The 6,249-nt window shown below is 37.6% G+C and overlaps 1 pseudogene; it reads right to left on the bottom strand.

Moving 5' to 3' along the window:
- Positions 1-1,818: 1,818 nt before the first annotated feature.
- Positions 1,819-5,032, bottom strand: LOC107813863 (G-type lectin S-receptor-like serine/threonine-protein kinase At4g27290; annotated as a pseudogene).
- Between the last annotated feature and the right edge of the window lie 1,217 nt (positions 5,033-6,249).

Below are 6,249 nucleotides of genomic sequence, written 5' to 3' on the forward strand. Positions count from 1 at the left end.
GGTTGAAGATTCTTTGAGCATTTGGATATTACAAAGAACTCTCAGGATCCCATGACTCTATATTGTGATAGTCAAGCGGCTATTACATATACCAAAGATCCTAAGTATCACCACAAGACCAAACACATTGACATCAAGTATAACTTTGTGAGAGACATGGTAGCAAGTGGAGAGATAAATTTACAATACATTCCTACACGAAGCATGATAGCTGATCCTTTTACAAAGGCGATATCTAGAGACCTATTTGAGAAACATGTTATGGCTCTAGGTTTGCGAAGGATATGAACATATTTATGTATTGTAAAATGACTTTAGTATTATAATATGCTCATCAAAATTTGACTCTTGAATTTATGCTTATATCTCGTATGCATGTGATGAATGTTTTGTTGATAAAGTGTGCGAACAAGTCGCGAGATTGACTCTCTCACACGAGCAATCGCCTCTTACGTTAAGAATCTTGAAGTGATGAGACCTTATAGAACCTTGAATAATGTGAGGTTATATTTACTTGTAGAGGTCCTTGACAACTAATAAGACTTACGAATTTCACTATTCGATTATAACTTGTTTTGTAAGCCAGATGCAAGTTTCTCTGAGAAGATGGTTTGAGGATTATTGAAGTGAGAAAATCAGGTTAGACATTTGGAGGTGTATAGACCAAGATCTGTACGGTGTTGAATGATTAAACGAATAAGACACACGCGCCAATATAAGGTGAGAACACCGTAACATGTGTTTCATACCACGTGTGCTATCGACCATGGGATAATAGAAGAATGAATCTCTGCTTCTTCATTGTGTGAAATCCCAAGGAAGTTAGAGTAACTTTTATTGAAATACCCTTTGACCTTTGACTGTCTCTTGAAGTGCCAATCAATGTTGCTACTTTAGCATGCCACTAATAGCCATGAGTGATTCGTCAATGCTGTGCATGTCTAGGAAAGCAGTTGATTTGGAATGGAAAGATTCGAGTAGAAAGGGAAGGCAGACTAAAATTTAGTAATTTAACTTGTATTCATAGGCCGACCATTACACTTACCATGAGTGTATTGGGTATAATTGTGGATACAATGTTATATGAGAACTTGAGTTTGCCTCTTTCGAGGATGAGGGATCGAATAAGTAGCTATTGCAATAGCGAATGATGTCTGGGGTATTGCGAGTAATAATATCCTCATGCTAGTAGTCAATCCTTTCCATATGTGATTGGATTTCTACATAGAGCTTTAGTATAACTTTTAATTGGTTTTAGAATGTTACAGCTCTTTGTGCTCGCAGGTCGCACCAACTATTTGCCAGTATGAACTGTGTGTCAAAGACATCGATCTAGCCCACTATGAGCGAAGTGGGAGATGTTGGATTATGGGTCGTGGGTCACTCCATGGGGGCTGACCTGACCCGGTTAGGAGAGATACGTGAGAGAGGTTAAGGGAAGTTACCACTAGACCACAAACTCCGCTAATCTGAACGTGCAAAAAAAAAGGGTGGATCGTGGGTTATCTTCCTTAACCGCTATTACTCTGCCTATTTATATTAAGGAGAAAATACAGAACTTTTAAGCGTAAGAATTTTCTCTGACTAATCCTTTCTACAGGCAAAACACATAAGTTAGGGCATCTAATTGGTGGAAAATTAACTTTGTTTCCTAATGATTCAAAGTTCAATTTGGGAAAATTGTTTCGGTGGTGAGTTCAACAATTCTTTTGTTGCATCAAAAAGGTACACAATTCGTTGTTCTCGCTCCGCGTTTTAATCTAACAATTAATCAATCTCATAATAATAGAATAATTGCGAAACTGTTCAGCACCGGCTTAGGTTTCCAAATGTGGTTCTTTACAGGCTAAACAAGCTAATAAATGCGAGTCCAATAATGAATATCTATCTAATTGAAAGTATTGAACAGCAGAGACTAGTTTTCTATAATCAAGAAGACAACAATTTGTGTCCTAAAAAGTACAGTAGTTAGTATGCCCTTCAATCTATCTCGGTTCAAGAATTGTTAGTGTCAAAACATTGTCAGTGAGGCATATTTTCTCATTTGATTCATCTGTACTCCTCTCTATGAAGAAACCAGGCTCTTTTGGTTGAGGTAATCCGACTTTTTCATTGCTCAACATGAAAACAACTGATGCCATTGTTGGTCTGTCTGCCGTTAACTTTTGGACACATAATAGCCCCGCATGAATGCATCTTAACATTTGAGATTCCACAACCGATTCTTTGAGACATGTATCCATTAGTTCCAAGGCCTTGCCTTCATTCCATAATAACCAAGCCTGAGGAAAAAGCCAGTACAATTTGCATGAAATACAAGTTCAGCCAGAAAAGGGGAAGACAAGACAATCGTGGATTGATATCTTGCTTACATGTCCAAGAAGGTTGTGATGGTGGCCCAAATGATGAAATGTCCTGTTCTTTCTTCCGCTCACTAATTCTAGTAGAAGAACACCGAGACCAAACACGTCTGATTTCATTGAAAATTTCCCATCAACAGCATAATCTGGAGACATATAGCCACTGCATAAACACACAATGTCATATTATGATTTGATAAACATGAAGAATGAAGTGTCAAACTTTTCAAACTTACTAAGTTCCCATCACTCGCTTTGTTTTTGCTTTGATTTGGTCCCCACCAAAAATTCTAGCCAAGCCAAAGTCAGAAATTTTGGGTTTCAATTCACTGTCCAGTAAAGTGTTGCTGGTCTTTAGATCTCTATGTATAATCCTTAATCTGGAGTCCTGATGAAGATAAAGAAGCCCCCTCGATATTCCCATTGCAATTTGAAAACGATTTTCCCAGGAAAGTCGTCTTTTCCTGCTGTCATCTGCATAATGTCAAGGTAATTCAGTTTTCTGCTCTTAAAATGATGAGAAGTTTGTGTTAATAGAACCATAAATCTTTCTACGAAATAAGTTAAGAATCAGACCAAAAATGAAGTGGTCCAAGCTACTGTTAGGCATATATTCATAAACTAGCATCCTCTCTTCTCCTTCAAGACAACAGCCTAGAAGCTTAACTAAGTTCCTGTGTTGAAGCTTGGAAATCAGAACAACTTCATTCTTCAACTCTTCAAGACCTTGTCCCGAATGTTTGGAGAGCTTCTTCACTGCTATTTCTGATCCAGTTGATAGTTTACCCTGCAACACATTCCATCAGAGTGTCAGTTTGAAAGAGCATCATTCATTTCTTGAAATAAGATAGATTCTGGTTACCTGATAAACAGGTCCAAAACCACCCTCTCCAATCAGGTTATCTGAAGAGAAATTCTTGGTTGCAGCTGTAATAGTCATCAAATCAAACAAAGGTAATTCCATATCTTGCTTTCCTTCTTGGCCTCCTGTAAAATGGGAAAATTTCAGGAAGATATTGAGGTGAATGATACATTCTCCAGGGAAGATTGACTAGAAGTCAATAAACAAATAGTATTCTCCAACTAATCTGCATTTTTAGATATATTTGTTAACCTTTTTTGCTTTTCTTTCTGTGTATAGCATACCAAGATAGAAAACCGAGAATGGTTATTGCTGAAACTGGTAATATAATTGCAATCAGCATTGCTCTCTTCACCTTCCTGTCTGAACCTGTCATAAGTTTACAATGAGTTGTGAAAATTCACATTCTGGATGATGGTACTAGAAAGCAGATACAATGTCAACAGCTAAATTCGCATTCTTGATTCTTCATAAATCGAACGATTGACTTACCTATTTCTGATGCAGCCATCCTTATATAAAGATCTTGCTCAATTTCAGCATATTCCCTAAAATCATAGAGTTCATTAAACCAGAGCAAGCATCCACTCCCACCTTCTCTGACATCAAGATTAGAATATGCAACGCAAGAACAGTTCCCCAGGCACAACCTTTGGCATTCCTCAAGGCCAATGGTCTTGTCAAACCAGGAATGGCGCGTATCTGGCAATTTCAGACCAGAGTATTTCAGAAACCTGTCACTTGTCCCACATTCCAATGGAGTTCTTCGTACGCACCCGTTGGACCAATCAGCTGCATTCCATTGTTGTGGATATTTAGGCTCAAATCCTCTCAAACAAGCACACGGAGGGGAGTCCTTGGTGTTACACCTCCCAAATTGGCCACACAAGGCATATCGATCACAGGTATCAATCTGTGCTGTCGAGTAAAGCAACCAGCTTTGGGTGCGGTCAATCCACACAAGCTCTTGAATTAGACCTGTCGGAATCATGACCACCCTGGTGGGAAGAGAAGCATTTATAAGGTCGTATCTGTAGTAAATCTCCTTTCATTCCTCACAAACTCAAATAAAAAATAAGGATTTGGTTTCATATTTGGTCGTCCAGTCAATAGACGTCCATTCCATGGTCCAGTGGAATACTTTATAACAGGACCTTCCCACAAAATAATTTGAGGATAACCATTTGTATCGAGGCGAGCTACATATTCACCTGGTGAAGGATCATCACTGCTCTTCCATGATGTAAGACTCCTATCCAGGCCAGTGACTAAGTTATGGCCTATCTTCATGCCCGGTAATAGAGTATTCCCTGGATAATCAAAACTCTGCCAGACAAGATCAGTTCCATCCTTTAGGACAAGATTTCCAGTGTCCAAAAGCTGAGCCACTGGATTCCTCAAGGATGTCGATGAATTCGTTGACCATATTATGCCTTCGGTACCATTGAGCAGTAGGATCCCTTTGTCACTGACTGTTAACGTGCCAGATATGTTATTCAGTGGGTTCGCTCTATTGGCAACCCAGACCACTTCCTTTGATATCTTCTTGTACCATATTCCAACGTACCGATTCTTGGAATTTCCAAGACTGAAAAATCCAAGCTCAAAGTTGCCACCAGCTGAAACTATGGTATAGCCATCTTTGATTGGGCTATCCTTAGATATAGTGTCTAAAGCAGTTGAAATTATGAAGAGCAATGACACTATATTTCCGGAAAGGAAATAGAAGCCTGCAAAGTGTCTCATGGAAATTGTTTGGTTCCTCGGTTTCAAAAAGGTGATCTTTGAGCCTTAAAGAGTATTTGTATTCGTCTCGTGCATTAGTACTGTTTGATTGTTGTGTATAACTCTTTCATCTTACAGGTTTTTTTCTTCAATTAGAAATGGTCAACACGGGAAGCTTGTGCATTGAATTTTGAACATGTTATCTCTAAATATTGTAGTATAATAAGAACCATGTCCATTTTATTTGTGATTAATAAGAAGTATTTTTGACTGGTATTCCCTTATTTACTCTTTACATTTATGCTTTCTAGGCTATGTAGTCAATATTTTTTATTTTTTAGAACAATTAATACGAAGGACAAAATGGAGAAAACCTAATTAATTATATCTTGATTTTCTAACAACTTAGGACCAATTATTAGTAACAATCACGACAACTAAAATGGAAAACAAAGAAAAAATAAGCAAGTCCTTAGAATTTTCTACCCCTTGGAAGAGAAAATTATCTTTGAAAAAAGAGAAATCTACCTTCTACTTGACTTCTTGGAATTTCGGGTTTTTAATTAGGGGTAATTTCGGGATAAAGAAATATTATAAGGGATAAGAATGTAATATTCTTGGGCAAAGCAATATGGCTTTTAAGCCAATAGAGAAAAAGTTGGGTTTTCCAACTTAATGGTTTTGGCTTTTTTTAAAGCAAATTTTAACTTTTTTTAAGCCCATTTTTTGTTGCCAAACAGTTCCACAAGTTAAAAACTGCTTAAAAGCTGGTTTGTCCAAACAGGCTCCATGACCTCAATTTTTCCAGCAGCACAAATTTCCAGCAGTTGTTTAACCATCAGAAACTCACTCGAAACCTCCTGGACACAAACCATATATGAATTTCAATCATAAAATACGTTACGGACCTGCTCGCACACTCAAAACACTGAAAAGAGGTCGTCTTAACCCGATATTGACCATGGTCAAATTCTCATATTTCTTAACCTTTACTAGTCTCTCAACCAATGATCCAAAAAAATACACTAAAGCCCCTCTGGACCCATCAAATCATACCAGCAAGTCCTAAAACATCATATGAACTTAGTCAAAATTTCAAATCATGCCAAACAATGCTAGAACCACAAATCATACATCAATTCAAGCCTAATGAACTTTGAAATTTCAAGTTTCCACAAACTAACGCCGGAACCTATTAAATCAAGTCCGTCTGTCCTCAAATTTTTCACACAAGTCATAAATGACATAACAGACCTATTAAAATTTTCAGAATCGGATTTTGACCCCGATATCAAAAAGTCA

This window comes from Nicotiana tabacum, chromosome 2 (assembly GCF_000715075.1).
Source record: "Nicotiana tabacum cultivar K326 chromosome 2, ASM71507v2, whole genome shotgun sequence".
Lineage (NCBI taxonomy): Eukaryota > Viridiplantae > Streptophyta > Magnoliopsida > Solanales > Solanaceae > Nicotiana > Nicotiana tabacum.